The 25,096-nt window shown below is 43.4% G+C and overlaps 1 protein-coding gene and 1 pseudogene across 17 annotated transcripts in view; one reads left to right on the forward strand and one right to left on the reverse strand.

Moving 5' to 3' along the window:
- The window catches only part of PTPN5 (protein tyrosine phosphatase non-receptor type 5), a 77,455-nt gene extending 59,609 nt beyond the window's left edge, over positions 1–17,846 (reverse strand). For 3 of the 17 annotated variants that reach the window (XM_077179904.1, XM_077179898.1, XM_077179892.1), the window contains exon 1: positions 17,673–17,818. The gene's annotated coding sequence lies outside the window, so the exon portion shown is untranslated. The other 14 variants (XM_077179900.1, XM_054634690.2, XM_077179888.1 and 11 more) reach the window with 6 other exon arrangements.
- Positions 17,847–18,251: 405 nt separating this feature from the next.
- On the forward strand, positions 18,252–21,318 carry LOC143694214 (pre-mRNA-splicing factor SPF27 pseudogene; annotated as a pseudogene).
- The last annotated feature ends 3,778 nt before the right edge of the window (positions 21,319–25,096 follow it).

The raw sequence follows: 25,096 nt of genomic DNA on the forward strand, positions 1-25,096 counted from the left end.
TTGATCGTATATTAAAAGCTATGACCAATATTGTTTTCTGTGCATAGAGATAAACATCCTGCTCAAAGATCTGAACTCCTATTTAAAAACAAAACCAAACATTAAGAATAAAAAGCACCCAGTGTGGTTCTGAGACACATATGTGGCTGCATTGCATATTCCCTGCCTACACTGGCAGTGTGGGAGCTGTTAGTCATCTAATGCGCAGATCTGCTTGGCACCATGCCTTCCCTTTGGCACGCAGGCAGGGAAGAAGATCACCCATTTGTTGTATCCTGACATCTCCACTGCAGGTTCATCAGGCAGCGTGACCAGGCCCTCCCAGTTCAAGCTGCAGGCTGGCAGACCAGTTCAAAGTAAAGGACTGGGAGGTTCTTAAACATATTTGTAAAGGAAAGGGCAACTTTTAAATTTATGCTGTTTAGACACATTCCCTGTTGGGACCTAACAACATGTTTATTTAAGAATAAGGACTTTTTATTAAATAGAGACCTAATTTATTTTTGCTTTCAGCCCTGGCACAGATCCTTTCACAATTTTTCAAGGGCATGAGAGGTTCTCAAGCTGGTTTGCTTTAACTGTCCTGCTCTGCCTCAGTTCTGGAGGGCCCTGGAACAGACCTAAATTTAGTTTTTGAGTAAGGCTGTCATAAAACTTCATTGCCCAGACTACAGCAGGATCAGACACCCCATCCTTTTGGGATCCCAATTTCATTTGAGCCATACAGAAGATGTACAAGAAAGGTGTGCTTTTTTAGTGTCACGTTGATGGTGAAATTTGAAGAGTAAGGGTGCCTCAGTGTTGTCAGACTTTGAAGGAATAGCTCTGGCCATTTTTTTCCCAATGTATTGACTACTGTGAACTGGTATTTTACCATGAGATACTTCACATTACAACCTCCTTTGTATAGAGTTAACAAAGCACCAAAGCACCTGCTTTCTGACATGCAAGGGAAGAAGTGTTTTGAGTGGAGGAAGCTCACACCAGTGCTTGGATACCTCAGTGCTGAAACCACTTCACACTGACTACTGCACTTACATCAAGGACAAGTCTCACACTGCTGTACTCTACTGTAGAAACTGGCAAGGCCAGCCTTAAGGGTAATCTGGGACTACCTTGCAGGATCTCTCTAAACCCCTTGCCTATTCTAGCTGCCTTCAGCAATATGGGCTGCTGTGTCCCCACTGGTTTTCACCCAAATGTGCACAAGTTTAGATTCCCCAGGACTGCACTGTAGTGCAGTTGCTTCCTTGTGTAATGTCTGCTGACTCTGCTCAGTGTTCATATCTTGCTGCAGGGAACAGCTTTTGACAAGCAGGAGTTCAGAACAGGTAAGATCTGGTCTGATCTTGTGGAGCTCTGTCTTTAGATTTGATGACAGTAAAAAGAAATATGTGGGAAGCATCCACAATAATCAACCATCTCAAGTTAATTAGCAATTAATTTAGTGAGCTACTAAAGTCTAGTGAAGATGAATCCTGGGAGATTCTGGTCACAGTTTCCCTGATGTAAATCTAGATTAACTCCTAGAGAGAACATCAATCTCCATGACAGTTACTTCAGATTTACACCCAGCTACTCTGAATTTGTGCACTTGTTTTCACAGCCGTGTGGGAGATCTGTCTCAACACAAATCAGCTCTGCTCTCATGCAGATTCTGCAAGATACACAGAGTTACAGTTCTGTAAAAACCCAACCTCGGTGAAAAGGGGAAATTAAATTCTGCACTGATGAAATCCAAGCCTCCCACATAACAAACAAAAACTCTGCTACAGAGCCTGCCACTACAAGTGGTCACAATAGTTCCCTTAGTTCTCAGTCTTCATGCAGGAAGGACAATTCCCACACTAGGTTTCACAAAGCACAACAGTAAGCATTGAAATTACTACATCCCTCTGCCTAGGACTCCTGAGAGTATTAAGAATACTAGATCTACAGAGTCAATTTTGAGTCCAGTCTTACAACCCCAGCAAAATCCCCACAATCGTTCAAGGTCATCTTCCTAAGAGGCTACAGAGAGAGCAAACACCTTCTGGCCATTAGCACTGACACTTGTGATGCAGAATGCAGCTGCATCAGAGAAATTTGATATGAAAACAGGAGATATTGTCCAGCCATGTGGCCTGTCAACCTTGTATCAGTTTTACTCAGTTCTGCATCCCTTTCTTTGCACAGCCACAGCTTTCCCCTTTCTTTATCCATAAGTTAACCACTGGTACAATGCCACTTCCCACCCACATGAATCTCAATCTGAGAGGTGCAGCCCTGGTCATGAAATTCTGAGCTGATTCAGAGAAGGTGTATGCCTGCCTGCGTGCTTCCTGGTGAGCCAGAGTACAGGTCACAAAAGTAACAAAGAGCAGAGTAACTGGAAAGTATTTTACAAGAAACAAGCTAAAAACAAAATGGTAATGGTAATTTTTAAGGAGGCTTGATCTTATGAAAGATGATATGTTCTCTAAGCAGTTCAACACAAAATAACTTCTTCTACACAGGCTACTTTGGGTCTTACAGCTGGAGGTCCCCAAAACTATGCAACATTTATGACTTTGTCTACAGATACAGGTTATGTCACAGTAAAAAGGATGAGTGTTTAAATAATAACTACTCCAGAATGACTATGCCAACACATGAAGTTTTTTAGAAAATTATTGCACAAAAATGCTGTATGGACATTGTGTAAGTACTTCAGAATGTTGTAACATTCCACAATAAAAACAATTCAACACTTTAATGTGATGAAGCAAAATAATCTCCCCTTCAGATATACCAGGAACTAAGTAAATCCCACAGCACCCTATAGTTCTTATTTCAACCCCCATAAAATTACTGGAAAGAAGTAAAGCTAGAATTACACACAAGTCTCAGGTGCCTTTTCTAAACTTAATTGAGCTTTACCAACAGGTGAGATAGGAACGCAACTGGTTACTGATGGCTGGGCATAAATATCTTGCTTAATTTCTAGAAGAGTAAGTGGACTCAAAGAAATCTTTCTTTGTACTATTTCTCAAAGATCACACAAGCTGACTCATCCTCCTGCCTAAAGTACAACATGAAAGTAAAGCAAAGCAAAACAGAACATCTCAAATTATCAGAACCAAAATTGCTTTCTATAGTAGCAGGAGATAGACTAAAAACGAAATTGGATGCCAATTCACAAACTGCCATTAAATTTCCAGGAAGCCAATCCACCAAGGAACATACTGCACCCTAGAGAGTCCTTAATGAATAGTGACACATTTGCAATAGGCTAGTTAAGGTTTTGCCAGCATTTAGGTTTTAAATCCCTCATATGTTAGCAAAAGCAACCAGGAACTTACTGAAAAATTATATACAAGGTTCCAGTCCAAGAAGAGAGACTCTGGGAGGGAGGTGGGGGGGAAGTGCTAGTGCCACAGTAGATTTAATTTTGTGTTTTAAATCTAAAAATAAAAAATAAATTAAAATTTGAAAAAAAAATTAAAAAGGAGCAGCTTTGAACCATTACAAGTTTCAAAGGCAGAAAACATTTTAGCAGGCATTTAAGGCAGGTAGTAAGTGCCCCTGAGTCTAATCTCAGTGGGACACAAGTTGCAAGCATCCCCCCACATAATGAGGGATCCCCAGTGTCTGAGTTCACATTTATATCCATGGGTCTAAAAGCATGAAGCTGTTTCTGTGGTCTGGATCACTGTCCATCTATACTTCCTCTGTTATTCTTGCATTAAAGAACTTGATCATTCTTCCATCACAGGGCCAATGATGTTTACAGTGCAGGGCCTAGAAGATAAGCACTATAAACTTGCAAACATGATGAAATATACAGTACATATAAGAGCTTTACACACTGAATATAATTTGCATTACATGGAGCATTACTCTCCCCTTGATGTTTATATGAGGAGTATTTCACGGTATCTTGACATTGTTTTTTTTAACTAGAAGCTATCTAGCATCTAATTTGGAGCCCCCACAGTTTCCAGCCCCATCAGCTGGAACAGACTGCTTCTGACTTCCAGTTCTTGGAAATGGATTACAATAGCGCAGAGAGGAAGCAGCATTAGACATTGTTAAGAGAATGGACAGGGCAGGCAGAGGCATTTCATGACCACCCACAACTGCATTAAATCATCTCAGTACTCAAGTAAGGCCAGGAGGGTTAAAAGTAAGGATGGTAAGCTCAAAGTAAAGCCACTGAGTACTTTCAGTACCAAATGGAAATCCATCAGTTGACTGCCTCCATCCTTCACTGTCCTAAATGCCTCCTGTATCCTTCAATACTTCTGGTACCTTCACAGCTGTGCACGTGTACCCAAGAACTGCCCACAGAGTGCATCAGGCCTCAGCTGCAGCCAGGGCTGTCCCACTCATGAACCCAGCCCCAACAGTGGGACATGCAAGGATCCCCATTCTATCCTGCCCCATGCATAGTGGCTGTGTAACAAGTGACAACAAACAGGTATGGAGTCTCCAGGGCTGTGCCACAGCCTCCCCTGCTTGTTTATTGCAGCCCAGCACTGATTACCTGCCCCTTTGAAGCACCTACCTGTTGTCATCTTATCACAGGGGTTCCATACTGTTGTCTCCTTATCACAAAGGTTCCATACCTTCTGGGTGTTTCTTGTGGGCAGCGCCTCAGAGCACTGACTCTTTCTCCTTCACAAAGCAGCCACTGACTCCAGTTTCCCTCTCACCCAGCCACCCACTCTCTTATAGCACTCTTCTTCTCACTGGTTACAGCTGTGGCCTGTTAAAGTCAGGTCTGTTCCTAATCTTTGCTAGTTGGCCCAGCTGCAACTCCTTAGGGGTAAGATTACTTTCTACACTATCTTTATTTTCTTATATTCTATCCCCCTACACCTACCCATTCTAAAGAGTCACAAGTTTCTCATAGAGTCCAGGCTGTGCCTCGGAAGGCAGTGACAGTCTGCTGTGTCTTTCTAAGAAAGGAAGCTGAGTACAACAACTCAGTTCCTAGGTCAGGACTCAGGAGCTCCCCACCCTGTCTGATATAAGATTTCCCACGGTAGGCCAGTATTGTCTTAATTTTATTTGATTTTGTTAAGTATTTGGACATTGAGCCATACATACATGTACCTGAAACATGACCACCTTTAACATATCCAAGTATGAAAAGCTTATCCATTCACAACATTAAGACTCTGTAAGTCAACAATCAACACTCATCCTGACTAGCAATTACTGAACAGAAATCAATGTAACTCAGAATCTTGTCTTTCACACACTATTGTCTGCCCAGCATAAACCATCAGGCAAGAGCCTGACCTTCTTACATAAACCCTTTTCTACAAACAGGTGTAGTTTAGTAGCAGGGTAAATGAATCTTAAGAGGATTCAGAGAGCAGAGAATGCTCTAAAAAGAACAGTTTTCTTGTTTCCATTATTACACCAAATGGCATCTTCCTGTTTGCTAAACAGCTGCCTTCTCAGGTTAGACTGACCCAGTGATCTTGGGGTGCCACACAATCTCTGCAGGAAGCAAAACTGCTTATCCCAAAAGGATGAATGCACTATCTCAAACCATCAGGGTATCACTGCTGTATCCATTTAGCCTATTGCTGCCACAGCCTTAAAAATTAATGAGTTCTCCAGGGAATAGACAGGCATAGTGCTCAAAGCAAATGAAGCTGCTGCCAACACTGTTTTCCTCTTCCCTAGACACCACTTCAAACCAAAACAGAAGAGCAACTTTTTTCCTCTCAGTTGAGTATCAAAATTCTTTCAGACAGAAAAAAATACCTATGCCTGTGTGGACAGACCTTGAAATTTTCCTTCTTACCAGCCAACACCACATAGTCTGACCTTGTTCCCTCTGCCATCCGAGTTCAACGTGAAGAAAAACCAAGCTTCATTTTGGGGTAATGGCTGAAGTGATCTAGATCCAAGTTTTGTGAAGATGCTAAACCTTGCTTAGAAATGATGAGCTGCATATAACTAAAAGGGATGCTGACTTCCTCCAGCCCTGGAACTGATTTGATTTCTCACTTTTCCTTTCCTGCACAGTAGTTAACAACATGTCCACAGATATGATATCACATAGACACAGAAATACAGGTCAGCAAAGGCATTTATGTAAGACCCTCTTTTTTGGGGAGCTATCTCACATAAAAGGGAACATCAGCAGATGGAGCTCTGCTTCTGCATCACACTCTTCAAATGTGAAAGCCTGGCAGGTGCAGAGGGGGATAGGAACAATCACTCTCTCACCCTTTCCAGCTCTTGCTTTTCATGGCACCACTGCACACGAAAGAGAAACAGCTTCTTCTGCCTTCCAATCCCTTTGCTTCCCTAAAACCACTCCCCCCATCAACCAGTGTCTCTGAGTCTGCCAGGAAAAGGTTTAGAAATCCTCAAACAAAATGCATTAAGCACCCAGAATTATCATCAATTAACAGCTCCAAAACAATGCAATGAGGGATTAGCTCAGCAGAGGAGCTCTAAAATTTACACTGATCTAAGGTCTGAGACCTGTTCTCAAACAAAAGGAAAAGAAATGCTTCTCTAGTGCAAAAGACCAATACCAAGAGAATCACTATGACAAGCAAGCAAGGCTTTGTCTAGCCTGACACATTAGCAGAATCTCAGATTTCTGCTCATATCTACCTCTGGTAATTTATGAAGCATCAGCTGCTAAAATTGTGCAGCAACCAAGGAAGACAATTAGCAATTACAACCAGGTAAGCGCAATGCTTGAGTTCAGTATTGCAGGAAAAGGCCTAAAAATGGCTGGCTGGATTAATGAGGCATTTTCCAGGACATCAGGATGATGTTTCTGAAGGCCTGCTGTGTTCTCAGAATCAGAATGATGTCTATAGCAACCAGTTGCAGAAGAGGAATGGAAAAACTAGAAGCAAATTACTGTCATGTATGCTGTGGTGGTGGCCATCAGCTCATTTCAGCCCATGATGAAGTGCCTTACAACCATGGGATTTTACAGCTCCTGGGGAAGAGCTGCTTCTTTCATACTTGGCAATATAGCTATCAATCAGAAGCTGCTAATCTGACAGGATGTAGTGGACAAAGAGAGCAGTTTGTACTTCCCTGGTCTGAAACCTTCGTGGCAGAAGGTTACTCAGCTCTCTCCGAGAGGAAGAGAAATACAGACCTACGGGAGCTGACACTTGGGCTGGAGAGGTGAAGGACACAGATGGACAGGGTGGAAAGCATGCACAGAGCAGCAGAGGCTGGTATCAACTGGGAAAAAAAGAAGGGAGAAAAGCTTGTAGACACAGATAGGAAACTCTCTATTCCAAACTGGAATAAACATCCGGTTTCAAGGACAGACAATAAATTAGCTGAGAGATCTACTCTCAATTTCTGTTCAGCATCAACAACCAAGGGAGTAAGCCGGATGCCTTAATAAAGCAAATTCCCAAATGGCAGCAGACACTATTCCAGCTAGCTTTGGACTGCCTTCTCTTCCCAGTGTATTCAGCAATCTCATAGGCACAGCTTTACAAATCCCAGGCCACTAGACTGTGATAGAACACAGTGAAGCCAGAGTTAGCATTAGCAGGACTTTGAAGCAAGCTTGCCAAGCAGAAGAAAATCTTATTCTAAATCCTCTATGCATAGACAATAAGCTCTCCTGTCTAAACTCTGGAATCAGCATCTTGAGGATCTCAGCTCTGGCACCATTTTTTTGGGTTTAAAAACTGCCTTTATTAAAGTTAGTAAGTTTAATGTTAAAGTCATGCCTAGGGCTAACAGAAAGCAACAGTTCTCAATTTAAACTAATATAATGTAATCTAATCTACTCATGGATAACAGACTGAAAATTGATGTTCTGAGCTGCACAGACTACACTGCAGATAAAACACTGTTGCTTAATTGCTGGTTCATTACTTAGCATCACTACATAATTTTGGAGCACTGAATCTCCATTTGTGATCTACTGCCCACTGGCAGCACACAGACCTGTGACAATGGCCAAAACTATGTTCAAGATCAACAGCATTTCCAATCAGGAGTCTGAGGGGCTACAGTGCTAGAGAGGTCATAGGAAATTTAAAGGGATAATGTTTTTTCCTAACAAATTCAGACACTGTTGCACAAGATACAAAAAAGTTCAAAAGGGATAAAAGAGCAAATGTCAGAGTCTGCTTTGGGGACAATATCCATAATTTAAAAATTTGGAATGTTAGAAAATGTACATAGCATGGAGAACGTTACATGTGCTTGCAGTCATTTACCAAAAAGAACAGAGCACCATCTGAAAATATGGTTTAAAACAATAACTAAGAGGCTGAAATACAGACAGTGTTTGGGCACTCAGCTCCTTGTTTCTGTTGTGCAAGAAAGACATCATGCAAGTATGAGAGAAGTCCTCTTCTAATTTAAGAGAAAATAATAACTATTTTAATTACGTGACCATTCCAAACAGACTCTGAAGTGCAAAAGCAATCATCAGCACAATAAAATAGCCATTACATGCTTTTTAGTCACAGGTTTTGTTACAATAATTCTCGAAGCTCCCAGCAGTTTCATAACAAAGTAGTCACATCTGCAGTTTCACAGAAATTACCACGTCTGTGCCAACATTTCATCTTACGAATGTTTGCAGGCTCCGATTTCCATGTTTAGAAGAGGAATGAAACAAGGCAACTACTTAAATTATTCCACCTCTCTGGCTTGCTATTCTGAGACTTAAGGAGCAGAGGCTTCAGTCAGGGTAATGGAATGGTGGCAGTGATCTCCACTGGCAAGGGAGGCTTTGCTCCTGAAGGAGACAGCTTCAGCCAAGCCCCAGTCTGGTAATGTATACTGTTACTGACACTGAAAACAAGGGAACAGATGCTGTTGGAGTACCAAATGGAAGGCATTCTGCAAAAGAAAATAAACAAACCTAGCCATACTCAACCAGTCAAGGTACAGGAAGGAAGCAGCAAGTGTCTGTTCCTAAAAGTAAAAAGGACTCTGCAGAACCACCAGGAAAAAATGCCCTGCCTGATGAATAAAATGAATTCTCTTCCCCAGAATCTCTGGATGAGGAAAAAAACATATTTAAGCACACGTTACCTGCATTAAAACACAAAACCGAACAACAACAACAAAAAGCCACAACACCAAAAAAAAAAAAAAAAAACCCAAAAAAACCCAACAAAAAAACCAAAAAATCAAAAAAACCCAAACAGGCAAGTGTAATTTAGTGAACTGACTGTAAATTCAAAAGTGGTATCACATATCCAAGAATGCTTCAAATAACATCTCTGGTAAAACAAATACTCTCTTAGGGAGGCTGAGTCAAGATGCCTAGCTTGCTTCTAAGTGTCCTGACCTAAACATTATGACCTAAATCTTGCAAGAGTAGAGAAAAATGAAACCTCAAGCCCATATGGATTCTCACTGCCATTAGCAGGCCCTCAGTGGTCTGCTTTCCTTACCATTTTATGGAAGTATGCATCTGTATTTAAATTATCCCAAAATTTTGGTCAATTCCAGACACCAGTATGAGCTGCAAAACGAAAAATATGGAATGCATCTAGGGGGATCCATCAGCCTTCTTTTTGGGTAAGCAGCTAATCAAGAGGTAATCATAAGAACAGGTCTCCAAGAGTGCCCGTGTGGGAAAGCTTCTGCTGTTTGTGTTGTCACCACAGCTGCGTGTGACAACTGCCAACCTTCAACCCGTGGACTGCTTGTGACAACCCAAATTTCAGACACCAGTTGGGGTCAGGGAGCAGGTCCAACAGGCTGTTCTGCTCCCCTGGACTTCTCTCAACCAAAGAAGAAACTTCTCAAGTGCTGTTCTCCCCAGCCCTTTAATGTTCACTGGACAGCTCTCATTACACACCAGTGAAGTAAAGCTGTGCTCCAGGCAGGCTGGTGGGAGGCAGGAATGGGGCTACAAGACCCAAGGTAATTGTTGGTGTGGCCTTTTAAATCCTGCCTTGCCAAAGGACACAAAGCTCCCTGTAGCCCAGTGGAACCTTCCCCCTATCTTGCATCCATGAAGTGGTCACATCCACCTAAAAAGGCCTGCAATGCTGTTGGCTGCTAAAAATTGCCTGCCATTGAAACAGGAAGAGAAATAAGGTAATAATTGGAATGACCTGCTTTTACAGACTGCAAGTCATCTATTATGAAAATGGTTATTATTTATAGCAACTGAGAGGTAAAATTCAGAGCAAATACCCTCACTGTGGAAAATTCTAAGCTTTTTCCCCCCCAATGGTTTTGGGTATTCAACAATATCCAGAAGAGGTCTTTACCAAGTGCCACTTGTATTTTCTAACACAATCTAAGATACCATTAGAGGTTATATCACTGGTGTTATGAACAGAATATGGTTTCCCAGTGAAGGGAAGTAGCAACTATCTAGAGGGGAAAAAGGAAATGTTTGTCTCAGGCTAGAAACCACAAGGATTGCTATTTTCTGGAGTGTGGAATTAGGGGAGAAAAAAAATACAACCTCATCTAGAAAGTGATGTGTACACTGGTCCAAATGAAGTCATCACCTAAATTTATCTAAGCCACCCTCACTAAGAGGTGAAATCAGAAGGGAATTAAGCTAAGAGGGGAAATCAGAAGGGAACTAAACTATTTATGAAACAGTAACCTGAGTAGTTTGCTATAGTTTCAATAATGAAGGGAGCTGTGCACAAACCTTATATTAGTAAATATGAATGGTCCTGTTCAGTCTTTAAGAATGCGAAAGTTTCAAGTCTCTCTTTCTATCAAAGTCAGAAACAATACAGGTAAGTTGTTAAAAAAATTAAAAATTAAATAACTGAAGGTAAACAAAACATCCTAAATTATATTTCATCAATAAAACACTCTTTTCTAAAAGTTTTTCAATTTAAATTCATTCATAGTTTTAGACCGTATTTCCTCACAAGCCAGACTTAATTTGTTGTAATGTCTTTTGACTATCTTTTGCAATGAGTTCATGGGCTGAGGTGGCCCCACAGTGCAAATGCTCCACTGTCAATTACTTCAGAGTGTGACATGAGAAACATAACTTAAACCTTGTGCACTATAAAGAAAATCTAAACTGCTTAATGGTTTTTAACAAATAATTCACTTTTTGTTTTTGAAAGATCAATTTCCTTCAAGCATTTTGTTTTTTTCTTTGCATCAATAGCCCCACTGTCAGGTGTCTACTCTTCTTTTGCCATTTATTTAAAACAATTTTATATTTAACAGACTTAATTTTACAGACTGGCACTATTCATATGCCAATTCTCCACATCTAATTCTTAATAGTACTTAATATGAGTTATCTTTGTCTGTACTCCTCAGACTTGAATAAAGACATCTCCAGACACACGGAACTCATTTGATCTAGGGACATAGGGATTTCTAGGTAAAATTGTGATTTCAGTAATCATGCATTTCAAGAAGTAACAAATGTTTATCACAGAATATTCTGAGTTGGAAGGGACCCAGAAGGATTGAGTCCAACGCCAGAGTCACTTTGCTGCACTAGTAACACAAGATACATCATCACCCAAAGAAACATCTGCAGCTGTAAATACAAAGTATTGCCACAAATTGACAATATTCTGTTCACTCAACATATACAAAACAAACAAAGGAATGGATATCTAAGAGGATTTTTAACCTTAACTTCTCAAATTGGGTTCACAGATGAAAATATGTTTCTTTGCCAAAGCACATGTACCTCAAAGATCTTTGTGCTCTTGCTACATCTCTAGTTGCATTGTTAAAGGGCTCCTTTCATTGTTTTATTCTCCTTTAGGTTTAGATTTGATTTCACCAATTGCTGCAGTACTAATTAAAATCTAAGAGTCCAGCTACACAGGGCTATGCACCAGAATAGCCATTCCAAATATTCAGGCATATACATTTCTAGTTCACAGTCTGATTGCATAAGGGCCACATGTGTGTGGAAAATAAGCTTGGTATGCTAATCTTTGTGAATTTCCATATGCAGATTAGCCCTCAATTTCCCAATTAAATAAATCCATCTCCCACATCTCTTGGGGTCACATAGGAATGAGAGACAGCATTTGATAACTGCCTACTTACAAATACAAATAGAACCATATTTTGCATTTATTGTTTTTTTACAAGGACTGTATAATGAAGATGAAAGGAAATATTAGGCAGAGGTAAAATTCTTCCTCTTTTTGAAATGGAATAATCTAAGTCCACCGGACTTGCCCACTAAATACCCAGTGATAGGGGATTTTTTTTCCCCAGAGCAGTGTTCAATCATTTATCTGCCAAGAATTGTGTTGGGTTTGTATTTAATATTGTGGTTACAACTGCAGAATGCATTCCAGGGCATCACATGCAGTGTTAGTGTCTTGGTCTCCCAACATCCAATCCGTCCCCAATTGACAGGAGCCTGTAATGCAAAAGGGCTCAGGGAATAAAAAAAGTTCTGCAAGGGTATGGAAATTATTCATATGAGATATTTTGCATATTTAATTACATCAAGGACTTCGTGACCATGCTCAACTGCAGGTTTCAAAGAGCCTTCTGCAAGTGAACCAACAGCTTTGGAACACACAGCTTCCAAACAGAGACTCCTTTGGAGCCAGTTATGTTATACAGCTTACACCATCCATTTCCTTGACTTCCAAGCAGCTCTGGAAACAAAGTCATTCAGAACTGAAAGGTGCAGATCACAGGTTCATCAGGATAAATTAAATGTCTTCCTCTAATATAGAGTGCTTCAAATTCACACTCACTTGTAGGAAAAAAAAAACCGCTAATTGCTCCATAGTTGCACTAATGCAACTGAACAGAAACAAACATATCTACACAGCTCCTGAAAGCAGTTTCTAACCCACTATTACGTTTCTTCAGTACAGAAACTTCTTGTAAAGCCAAGGATATCCAATTATCCTTCTGACATACAATTTCAGACTAGACTACAGTGACATCTTATGCTGTCAGTGTCTGCTAGGAACTTTATCCCCCATCAGCTTCTTTAAGGAACATTCTTATCTTGCACAAAACTGCTGCCTTCACAGTCCTGGGTGCTCATCAGCACTTCTAATGAAACCTGATCTGTAGATAATCAAGGGGCAGAACAATTCTAGCTGTACACAGACTACAACATTGGAATGATTTTTAAAAAGCAGTGTAATCAAGACTAGCTGTGTCATAGCTTATGCAGTTGGATGAAGCAGTGCTTCCACACAGACATCAGTTTAGATGGTGATGTTAGCTGTGGGTGTGGCAGTGGGCAAAACTAGCAAGGAGCAGACTCTGCACACTGTGGTGATTGGTAACTTCTCACTGAAGCTTTCAAAACCTGCCTGAAACTCTGGCCCATCTGGAGGTAACAAGTTTGCACACACAGGATTACAAAGAGAGTCACCATCCCAAACAAATTCATGTACATAAAACATGTATGTAACATGTATTACGTGAGTTTTCACTCTTGCTGGCACTCACTGCTGTGTGAGCCCGGCTTTGCATATTTAATTATTTTAGAAAAGATTGTCTAAGTGCCTTTATTATATACTGTAATAACAAGAGTTATTTATCTGATGGTAGATAAGGCAGGTCACAATCTCCCTGTAACTTAAGCAAGTTGCTTATACCTGAAGGGTGAGTTTGTGTCAAAAATGAGCTCCTGTTAGCACATGCAGTTGTGTCCACAGGAAAGAACTGATATAAAAACACAGAAAGTTGCACTGTCTTGCTGTTATACCCATACTCACAGAAGTAAAACACAGAATGAAACTAAATATGACCCTGAATTGCAAAACAAACAAGAAATAAAAATTTTATGCTAGAGATCCAACTCCTCAAAATAGTAAATATTTTTGGCAGCTACTCATGACCTTAAACCACAGTTACCAGACTGATACTTTCTATTGCATCCATCTCCTAGAGCTGCAAACAAGGATCTGAGCCCTACTGAAACTTAGGGAAGTTTCTACTCTTCGGGAGGTTCCCTATTCTTGGGAAAGGCTGCTCCTGCCCCAAAGAGGTTAGGAGTCAGGCAACATGCAGCAGGTCACTAAACAAGAAAGGACTAAGTAAAACAGACACAGACCAGTAACATACTACTTACTGGCATTCTAGCTGGTTACAGATCAGGACTCTTACAACACAGGAGCTTGAATCTGATTTCTAAGATGTGGATTATTACCATAATAATTGAGCTTTTTAAAGTTGCTCAAAATCACAGGACAGTTCTGGGTAGAATCAAGACAGTCTTTTCAGACTCCTCTCTTAATTCTACCCTAATTCTGGGTAGAATTAAGAGAGGAGTCTGAAAAGAACATGAATTCCATCATGAAATAAAAAATACTGTGACATTCCAGAGATGTTCAAAACCCCTGTCTTTCTTGACTATCACAGCTTGCTCTCTCTGTGGTAGCATGGATACATACAGCACACACATACTCTGCTGGCCTGATTCTGCTAAAGATGCTTTAGTGCAAATCAGTCCTTCAGTTCCTAAATTTCATTTGCATGTTCTCTTTGCAAGAAAGTCCCAAATATTCTCTAAAGTAGAAGCACATTATCTCTGAAATCTTGAGATAAAGTCTCTAAGCATCAGTTTAAACCAAGAAGCTGGTTCTATCGTAGGTTCAATCTTGGGTCACATCAGTCACATGCTCCTGTGGCCTACACAGGGTAAGCAGGGAACCGAAAATTAACTGTGAGAGCAAAATTCTCAGTTATGGGATTCTGTCATGCACCTTTTGAAAAGCTGTAAGTCAGAAAAGCTCTTCTACAAAAGCCTACATGCCTCAAGTCTCCACTGCCTCTTCTGCCTTTGGCCTCAACATTCCACAGGAGAGAGTGATCAACCAACCAAACCAAACTCCCTGCCTTTCACAAAGGGTTGGCTTATGGGCAATTGTGAGGGAAAGCCAAGCAAGTGAAATTCTTCAGTGCAGTTGGTTAGGGAAATTTACTCATCTTATTCCTGAAATAGAAATTGCCTAATTGTACATTACTTCACTCCTCTTGTTGAACAAACTGAACTTCCCTGTCTCATCTCTTGTGTTGCCAAGCCCAAACCATGGCTGATCTTTTTACACAGAGGCAGAAAGAACAGGTTTTTTTTTTTAACTGTGCTGCAAATCAGTATAATTCCTCCTGCTGCAGCAACATCTGCCTTTCCAGATACTGAGAAACCAGATACTGGAAAGCATCCTGCTACATAAAGGAATTCTGAGATCCAGAAAACAAAAGAAATGCTTGTAAAAACTTCTCTTCTCTGATCTTTCCCCCACCCCACACTTGTTTTTAAAGCATAAAATAGAAAAAATATATAACAGAAAACAGCTCTTCCATTTCAAACCAGTTTAGGCACTTAAAAGCTGTATGTGTTTATTTCCCTTTTGTGCTTTGTACTTAATCAATATTAATACCAAAAGATGTATGCTATAATTGTTCAGATTTGCATTCTTGTTGTGCATTCTGCCATTTATCACACTAAATTGTTACTAAATTGATGGTTTTGCTATTTAAAGGCTCTTGTTCTAGTTTTACATGCATGACATCCAGTTGGCAACTCTTCCTGCAGTGGAGTGACAAACATTTTAAAGCCTTTAAACCATAATAGTGCTAAATAAGAAGTAAAAAACCTAACAAACCAACAACACACTCCTACAGAGAATAATGCCTGTTCAATTATAACAAAAAGAATAAAACAACCAGACGTGATGTGCTTACCTTTCTGCACATGCCTACTGAGAATGTTTAGACTCATTATATGCAGATATAGAGTAAGAGTTCTCATGTCCATTTCATCCACATTCAAGTCAACTGGCTCAATTTTCTCTCTCAATGGGCACATATTGAGCTCCTGAACTATCCTTGCTTCAGATGTACAACACTAACTCAAATATATCAATGAGAACATTGAAAAAAATCACTACATTCTGCTACTCCAAAGGAACAAACTAGAACTAGAGCAAGCAGTCGGAAAATTTGCTTCAGCTCTCCCACACAGTAAAATTCAGCACCCTTGTCATGCACCACACAACTTGTGCTGAAATCAATGTGAGCTCTGGGTCTGTCTGAGATTTTAACCTGATTAACTGCACAATTTATACAACAAGGAAGTTATCATCTCAAACTAACTAAGCATTGTGATCAAATTAAAAAATCTCTTCCTCAGTATATGCAACATGTTGGAAGTAAAAAAAAAAAAAAAAGAGAGGGTAATGCAGCCACATTTCTTCTGGATCTGTGATTTGTTGCTCTAACACAAACACAGAACCTGACCATCAGCTGTAAATCACTGCGAATCAGGGGGAAGCCAGCGGAGCTGGATCCAAACCTCGACAACTTTGTAAATAACACTGCAATACAAAAAGCTTAGCCTACTAGATTTGTTTTTCCTTTCTCACATAATGTAACAATCCCAGCCTCACTAAAACGTAATTGCATAACAAGATAGCCGTATGCAAAGTTTGAAGGAAAAAATCGTCATAATTGCAAATTAGCTCACAGGGCACACGTGAATGCTATTCCGTTCCACCCATAACTCTGCCAAAATCCAGCTGCACAGGACTCCGGGCTCCCAGCACTTTATTGCCTGCACCGGCAGCTATCCTGCTCTCAGCACTGCCATCTAGGAGAGAGATGGCCCGTACCGCGGGCCGCCTGGAACATCAGCTCCCAGGCAGCAGCATTCCCGGAAAGCATCGCAAAGCTGTTGCTGTTGCTGCTAAAATTTTAACTGCAGCCGGTAGTTAGCTACCGGCCGTGCCGGTTCGAAAGCAGCCTCCCCCAAACCCCCCAGCCCTTCCCAAGCGAGGTCCGCTAGGCGCATACACCGGCATCTGCTCCGCGTATCTCGGCGCTGTGTGGCGGGGGAAAAGCCCAGCCTTGTGCCCGGGCCCTGCGGGCGCGGAGCGGAGCGGACGGCCCGGGGCTGCGAGCGGCCCCGGAGGAGCCGGGCCGGGCCGGGCCGCCTCAGCGCTCCGCGGGGCTGCGCGGGCACGGCGGGAGCGGCGAGGCACCGCCGGCTGCTGCCCCCGGCCCCAGCCCCGCGCCCGGCAGCCTCACCGCGCACCGGCAGCGCTGATGCCGCTCGCCCACCTCCAAGCCCCGTCCTTCCCCAGGGGACCGGGCTGCCGCTGTTGCATCTCTCTGCGTGCAGCAGGACGAAGCGGGAAACGGCTGCAGGAAAAGCCAGGCAAGGAACGTGCCCTGCCCGCCGGCCCGAGGCACAGCCCCCGGCGTGCAGCCGCCCCCCGCAGCCCCGGGAGCCGCCGCCGCAGCACGGCACAGCCTCGCCTTACCTCCCCGCCCCGGCTCCGGGGATGCGCCGCAGCTGCTGCCGTGCCCGCCTCCACCTGCGCCGTCCCTCCCAGCCCGGCGCTCAGGTGCGGAGGGAGCACAAAGGCAGCGCTGCGGCACGGTGGGGGCAGCGGGCTCTCCCCCGCCGAGCCCCGCTGCACCAGAGCCCCGCTCCCGCCGTCGGCAGCCGCTCGCTCCCCTCCCCTGCCGGTACCGAGCGCCAGCCCACCTCAGCCGCTGCGGGGCCGCCCCCCTGCCCGAAAGCGTGCGACTTGCCCCGAGCCTCCCCTCGAAAGCCTCCTCGCGCCGCGGCTGGTGCCGGCATTACGGAGCGCCCCTCAGCCTGAGGAAGTTCCCCGGTCCTGCGGAGAGCTGAGGAGACACGCTGCCCCACGAACCCCTCACCGCTGACACCCCCGGGCTCGCCCCCTCCGCTGCCCCGGCAGACACGTACGGGCAGCCCCCTCAGCGCCGGGGGTACGGACCCTGGGCCCGGTGCTCGCCAGATCGGGCGGCCGCCGCCTCCCGCCCCGTCGCCGCTGGGTGCGTGTGTGGGGAGAAGGGGACAGGTGACGAGCGGCAGGAAAGAGCCGCTTCCCCCCCGGCGGGCAGGTCTGTGGTGCAACACCGCTCCCACCTTCCCCCCAGCCCGTCTCTGCAGATGCCCCCGGGAAGGGCTGCGAGGCTGGCAGCCGACAACAGCCGCCCCCTCCCCCGGGAAAGCTGTTCTGCCTCCTTCTCCCTCGCTCGCCTTCTTTTCAGCTCGGCCGCTTGACTGACAGGGAGCCTTCCAGCGGCCGCCCACGCGCGCTCCCGTTTCCCCTCAGTCGGAGAGGGAGATGGCGAAGGAGAAAGCATGAATGAAACAGCCAGGCAGCGAGCGGGAGCAGCCGGCCCGGCCCCCGGAGCGCCGGGGCCGCTGCCGCAGTGAGGCCCGGGGGCGGCGGGCTCGGCCCCCAGGCCCCGGTGTGTGCGGGCAGCCCCCCCCCGGCTCCCTGTGGGCTCCTGAGGGGAGCCAGCGCCCGCTGACTGCCAGCGGCACCCCCGGCATCCCTGCACAAAGGGGGCTCAAAGGCCGCTTGAAGACACTGCGATGCCTCTGCTGGGCTTGCTCCCACAGGGCAGAAGGTGGAAGGTTGATGCCTTCTCGAGCCAGAGACACGACTGTAGCCTTAGAGATGCCTCAGCAGCTGGTTAGTTCCTCATCTATAAATCCACTTTGCTCCACCAAAGGCAATTCATTTTGAACTCATAAAAACCCAGCACCCAATACCTGAACTAGTACTATTGTCCAGAAGTAATAGGAAGGAGGAAACAATCTCACAATTCTTTTAAAGCCCACTCGGTTTTCCTAGTGATTAGTTGGTGCAGGGCAGGTGCAGCCCTTGTAATCCTTTTTTCCATCAGATCAGTTGTCCAAAAAATGCTTGTGACTTGTTAAGTGCACACTTCACAACCTCTGGCTGGAGACCAGAGGTTGTCCCAGTGCTTTGGCATGACTGTTTTAAAGTTTGGTTTGTGGTGTCAGTTTTAGTAGCCTTACTGCACAAAGGATTAAATGTTCAGATAGTGGCCTACAAATTAAGTGGTTACCTCTCTATCCATTCACTAAAAATCAGTAATTCCTTTAACTAATATTTTATGTATTTTCTTGACTTTATTCACTGGAATTCTTTATTTGAACATGCAAAAGTATTTCTTTCTTTAAATATCATACAATTTAAATTGAAAAGAACATTTTCTACTTCTGAATATGCATGGGAAATTTCATTATATGCGGGTACATACATTGCATGCTGCACTTGAGACATATCTGCATTTGCAGTTACATAATCAATAAACATGGGGGTTTGTCCCATTAATCTAGAATCACATTCTGAGCTGTTTTAAACCAGTATGCCTCCACAAATTTAATGCCTGCCAGAAAATTTATATCAGCTAAAATTTTAGCCTCTGAATTTTAAAAAAATCTGCTTTTGATTTCTGTGGAGAGAAGCATCTAAGGAACTTAATTTTTTAAATTTTGTGTTCCTGAAAACTGAGAGGACAATAAAGCATTGTCAAATCTTTTGTTATAGAGCAATGAATGAATGTATCATTATAAGGCAGTGCAATCCTTTACGTATTTGGTCTAAGAGATGCATAAGCAGCTAGAGAACAAAAAAGAAGGATCCTGAAAGTGCATGTCTTTTAGGTAATTACACAAAAAGACATGTTAAAGCATGTAAGAAGCCAGCTATAAGTACAGTAATAACATCTTATGAATAATGCCTATTATAAAATCAGTAAATTCACATCATATAATCAATGTATCAGTGGTTACCGTCTTAGGAAATTGAGATAGCTCGTTTCTAAACAGCCATGTACCTATGACAGCAAAATGAAACAAAGGAAAACTCTAAACCAGCTTACAATCAGTAACAGGCATAATCTTGAATCATAACTGACTCTTCTGTGTTATCTATGGAAGATAAAACAGCAGAGATTGTAAGGAGCAATAAAATTTTCGACAAAATCAAGGGTGAAGACGCTGTATCTTCTTTACCTACAAACAGGTGTTTATCAGTGTTTCATCACAGCTATTTTAGTCAGAGTCATCTCTTAAAAGAAAACAACTATCTTACAATGTAGAAAAGTAATATTTAACTGTCTTAGCTTGCAATGCAAGATGTAACCAGAAGGACATATTCTATCACCATCTGTTAAAAGCAGGTGGGGCAGTGTTCTTTATCTCCTCTAAGACCCATCCTCCCTCCAGGAGATATCTACTGTTAATGGGCTATTGAGTCTCACTGCATGGCTGATAAAAATACATTATCCCATTGCTCTGCCCAGGGGCAGGAGCCAAGCATTCCTACCTGGATATAATCTGAGATTTGGAACACCAGGGAGCTTTATTTCACTGGATTCCCAGAGGAAAACCAGACTCTTCTATGCCACCACTGGACCTTCAGAGAAAAAGTACACCCTTCTACAGGATCATTGCTTCAATAGAACCACATTTGCCACTCCAGGAAAACTGCAGCCACCATTTATTCAGACTGCTACCAACACCCTGACCCACAGGGTGTCAGGCTGTATTCTGACAATGTTTGTCTGTTTCTGCAGTAGAATTTCTTTTCATGAGCAAATTATTTCTAAACTTTAAAGAACTGCTGCAGATAAAATTCAATGCTATAGGACTTAGTTAAGTACTTAAAATTAATTGCTGCAAGTAATCTTGGGAGAAGAGGAGAGCCGCAGGCGCACAGGGGAGCGGAGCCACGTGCGGTCCCGCTGGGCGAGACATGAGTGCACGCAGCTGTGGCCAAGGTGTCGGGCCAGGGACGTGGTGGTGGATGTGCTGTCCTGCTTCAGCCAGGGCTACAAGGCACAGGGTGTGCAGGAGGTGACAGTGGCGCTGGTGGAAGAGGAGATGGGGCAGTACCAGCTGACCAAGAGCTACCTCAGCTACCTGCCTGTGCACGACTACAGCGCCTTCAAGACCGAGCTCATGCAGAGTGAGTTTGAGTGCCTGGTGGCCCAGCAGCCCCTGGAACTACTCAGTATGAAGAGGCACGAGCTGCCCGCCCTGTCCTCTGGGCAGAAGAACATCACAGCGTGGCAGGAGTGTGTGAACAATTCCATGCCACAGCTGGAGCACCAGGCCATGCGCATCGAGAACCTGAAGCTCATGTTCCAGCATGGCTGCAATGCCTGAACGTTGTACAAGGAGCACCTAGTTCATGTGATAGAACACGCCCAGGAAGAGCTTCAGAAATTGAGGAAAAACATTCAAGACCTGAACTGGCAGAGGAAGAACATGCAGCTCACAGCTGGGGCTAAGCTGCGAGAAATGGAATCCTCATGGGTCTCTCTTGTCAGTAAAAATCATGAGATTGAACGAACTATTGTGCAGCTGGAAAATGAAATTTCACAAATCAAGCAGCAGCATGGGGAAGCAAACAAGGAGAATATCCAGCAAGACTTTCAGTGACTTAATCCTGACTCGTCCTAGTGCAGCATGTGTCAAAAACTACAAACCAGACACTTTGGAGATGCTGTGTCTGTAGACACCTCTAGCTGGAGTTGTGTGAGATGGTAAAAGTGTATTTCTGTAGTTTCTTTTCTTCGTGTTAAATTCACATTGATTGAGTCTTCAGGGTCACCACATGTTGGAATAAATCAGCCGAGAATCCATTTTCTTCATGCAGAAAGCCAATTCTTTATTCACAAAGCTCATATTTGTAGGAAATATCAGCAGGCACTGTGCTATACCTAATTGCTCAGTAATACAGTGAAACTCAGTTCATTGGTCAGTGAGGGCTATTGTACATGCCTATCAAATTTTCTATTTCTAGATATGTTTACATTTTTCCTTTGTGGGTTCTCATGGGACAAAGAGTATTGTTTACACATGTGCATTTAGTTTTCACCCTCAGAATAGATTGTTGTATTAAATGAACTTCTCATTCTCAAAATAGCTTCACATAGGAACTTGCAAATTGCTTGTTAGCTGCACTTAAAAAATGACAGGCCAGCTTTGGCAATTTTAGCAGTGTGAGGCCTGATTTCATAAGGCCTTTCTTTTATAATTCTTCTACCTGTGCATGACAGTTCAACATGACTCACCTGCAGTACATATCACTGCCACAGCTGTTGTAAACCTTCTTGTGAGTCAGAGAATGACTTTATGACCCAGAATTCTGGCAGTGAGTACTATCCTAGTGATTTTCCCAATTAAGAGAGAATTGTGAGCTGGTATCAGAGCAGGGTGAGTCAGTTTGATGTAAGGGAAAACTAAACTACTGCACTAGGTCAGTATCCTCTTCCAAAAGTCAGTGTTATGAAAACTTGGAATCATCTTGTGATGGAACCTCCTCTGAGAGCTCAGAAAGACTGCAGTGGACCATGGAATCAGTTCTCCTTATTCCCAAATGCTTCAAGCTACTGTACCAGCTCATACCATGGGGTGCGCAGTACCTTTGCAGGATTTTGGGGCTGGCAGAAGCAAAGACCTGAGAAGCAGCAGGGTTTCTCTGCTTTATTCTGAGAAATCATGTTGCTTCTTGAGCGTACCAAAGTGCAGAAGGTCTGACATAAAACCACATGTGGTTCTCTGCAATATTTTTCTGAAAAACGTCCCAAATCTGTCTGAACTGATTTTGAATAACAAAGTTTGGGTACCCTGTACTCTGCAGAGGACATGGTGGAATCAGTCAACCACCAACTTGCTGTTAAAATTGTGTCAGAAAAAAAGGGGCCATAATTTGGCATTGGATACATGGATGAGCTATGAGGGCATGATGAACTTGAATTAGGCTGGTGGCAACCTGGGTTTGCTCTGGTGTTTTGTCACCCTAACACAATTAGAAAGTATTTGAATGTGAGATTGTGGTGAGGCCAACATCAAACATGGGGCAGAGAGTGGAGACTCAGTGACCAGCAAGCTGGGTGTATTGCCAGCCATACCAGGGAATTCAGTGTTAACTCTGGCAGGAGCTCCCTGCTGGGCAGGCAGAGGTTGCTGCCTCAGGGTTACAGCTGGGATCAGGGTTGAACTTTGGGTGAAGCACAACTGATGAGGCAGGTTTGAGGTAGTGCTCAGAAGATGTAAATCTTTTCAGAGCACTCACTGATACAGCTGTAGAACAGAGGCCATTGCTGAATTTTGTATAAAGGTTTGACCTTTCTTAGAGTGAAGTATTTGCACTATACTGTGTCTGAGGCAGCTGTTAAAGATCCTGGTAAGGGTTAAGGTGGGAATAACTGGGAATTTATAACATTTGAAGTTGATGCGCTGCTGTATTCATGTCCTTGTTAATACTCTATGTCCATTTGGTTTCATGGTCGAGAAAGTAATTGAAAAATCTAATCCATTTGGTTGCTAAATGACTTTGGGTTATATTCCCTGTTTGACCTGCTGGACATAAGACCCATCTGACCTTGGCTGATCAGCTGGGAAGCAGCTCTGCAGAAGTACCTGGGAGTCCTGCTTGGACAACAAGCTGTCCATGAGGCATCAGTGTGTCCCTGTGGCCAAGAAGGGCAATGGTATCCTGGGGGGCATTAGGAAAAGCATTGCCAGCAGGTCAGGAAGGGGATCCTGTCCCTCTGCTCAGCCCTGGTGAAGGCTCCCCTAGGATACTGTGCTGAACTCTGGGCTCAGAGAGACATGGAGCTCCTGGAGTGGGTCCAGTGGAGGAGTGCAAAGATGGTTAAGAGTCTGGAGCATCTCTCCTATGAGGAATGGATGAGGGAGCTGGGCCTGTTCAGCCAGAACAGGTTGTGGCCAGAATCTTCAGGAAGAGTCTGTGTGGTGTATTCTGGTTAGAGGAGGAAGAAAATGCATGTGAACCATCTGCAGGCAGTGAATTAGATTGGTGTAGAAGCACAGGCAGAATGCAGGGAGCTTTGTATGAAATGCTGCCTGCTTCATTGGCCTCTTTGTTTTGTAGCACATTCCATGTCCTTCCCTCTGACCAGCTTTCTTATATCTGTATGCAGAATACAAATCCAGATAGCTTTACTGAAGTGAACACAGCCACGCCACATTTGTTTTGGTTAAATATGAAATTAAAACTGGAGGGTTGTTTTCATGCAGTAAACTTGGTAGGAGCACATGGGAGAAACACAACTTAAAATAGCATTTGGGAAATATATATATAGCAAAATGAACAAACAATATGCAGTGAGTCATGTCCAGCGGTTCTTGCAGTAAAAGAGAGGATCTTCTCTGAGGAAACTACCTGGGAATAACTTTTGTTTGTCTGAAGCTGTAGCTGTGTTCTGGGCACAGTGTTTTGGCAGTGGCCAGTGGATTCCTTTGTGGGTGCAGAGCCACACTACTGTCTGGGCAGAGGGAATTGCAGGACTGGACCACAGGCAATCATGCACTGAAAGACCCTGCACAGGCTAGCAGAGAAATCTTCCAGCACAGTTAAGTAAAAAACATTTAAAATCTGGTTTGTCTGGCAAGTGGAGACCAAGAACCATAATTTTACTCATGGCCAAGGGCACTGGAGGATGCCCAAGGCACATGACAAATGCCACTGTCCTGAGGGAATCTGTTACAAGTGTTATCCTCTTACCTGCTGCTATGCAGACCCATCTTATAAGTTGGTGGCACAGCTGCCCTGAAGCAAAACTAACTGTACCAAGGCAGAAGCACAGGGCAGCTCTGCTTTTATGAGCTTTGAAACCATGAAGCCAGAAAAAATTGGCCAGGCTGGGTGGCAGCAGTTTGGCCATCTCTATTAAATATAAAACTCAACACACAGCAGAGAGAAGGGGCTCTGATGACACTATTTCAGCTTTGTTCTCATGGTAACCATTATGTCATCAGGATACCATGGTTACTATAATACTACTTATATTTCAAATGTTAAAAAAGGCAGAAGGAGGAAAAAAAACTTTTCCCAAAGTTGAGAAAGATATGTGTTTATTCAGAACCAAGTGGTCACAAGGAAGAATCAACCAGGAGTTATTAATACTTCCTGGAAAAGCCATTTTGAAACTGTGAAGGATTGTTTTATTTAGCAATTACTATTTCTTACTGTCTCTGTTGCTGTCCCTGTCACCATATGGTGCATGTCCTGGGGTTTCCCCTCTCAGCTTTGTCACCAGCAGCTATTTTGATAAATGCACATTGCAGAAGGTTAGCAACATCAGATTCAAAATTTTGGGAGCATAATTTGTGCTTGAGCGATAAACATCAATTTGCACAAAAGTCATAAATAAAAAAATCCAGAAGTATAAGATTGGGACTGTGAGGTTATTTAATTTCAGAGGTTCAAGCTAAGCAAAGGAAGTCTTGGCTTGGATGCTTTCAAGATGCTGAAGCATATGGCTCAGAGGAAATCAGAATGGCAGCTTGCTATTCCTTGTTTGAGGACAAAAAGTGTTCTGATGGCAGGATGTTTTCAGGGGA

This window comes from Agelaius phoeniceus, chromosome 6, assembly GCF_051311805.1.
Source record: "Agelaius phoeniceus isolate bAgePho1 chromosome 6, bAgePho1.hap1, whole genome shotgun sequence".
Classification (NCBI taxonomy): Eukaryota; Metazoa; Chordata; class Aves; order Passeriformes; family Icteridae; genus Agelaius; species Agelaius phoeniceus.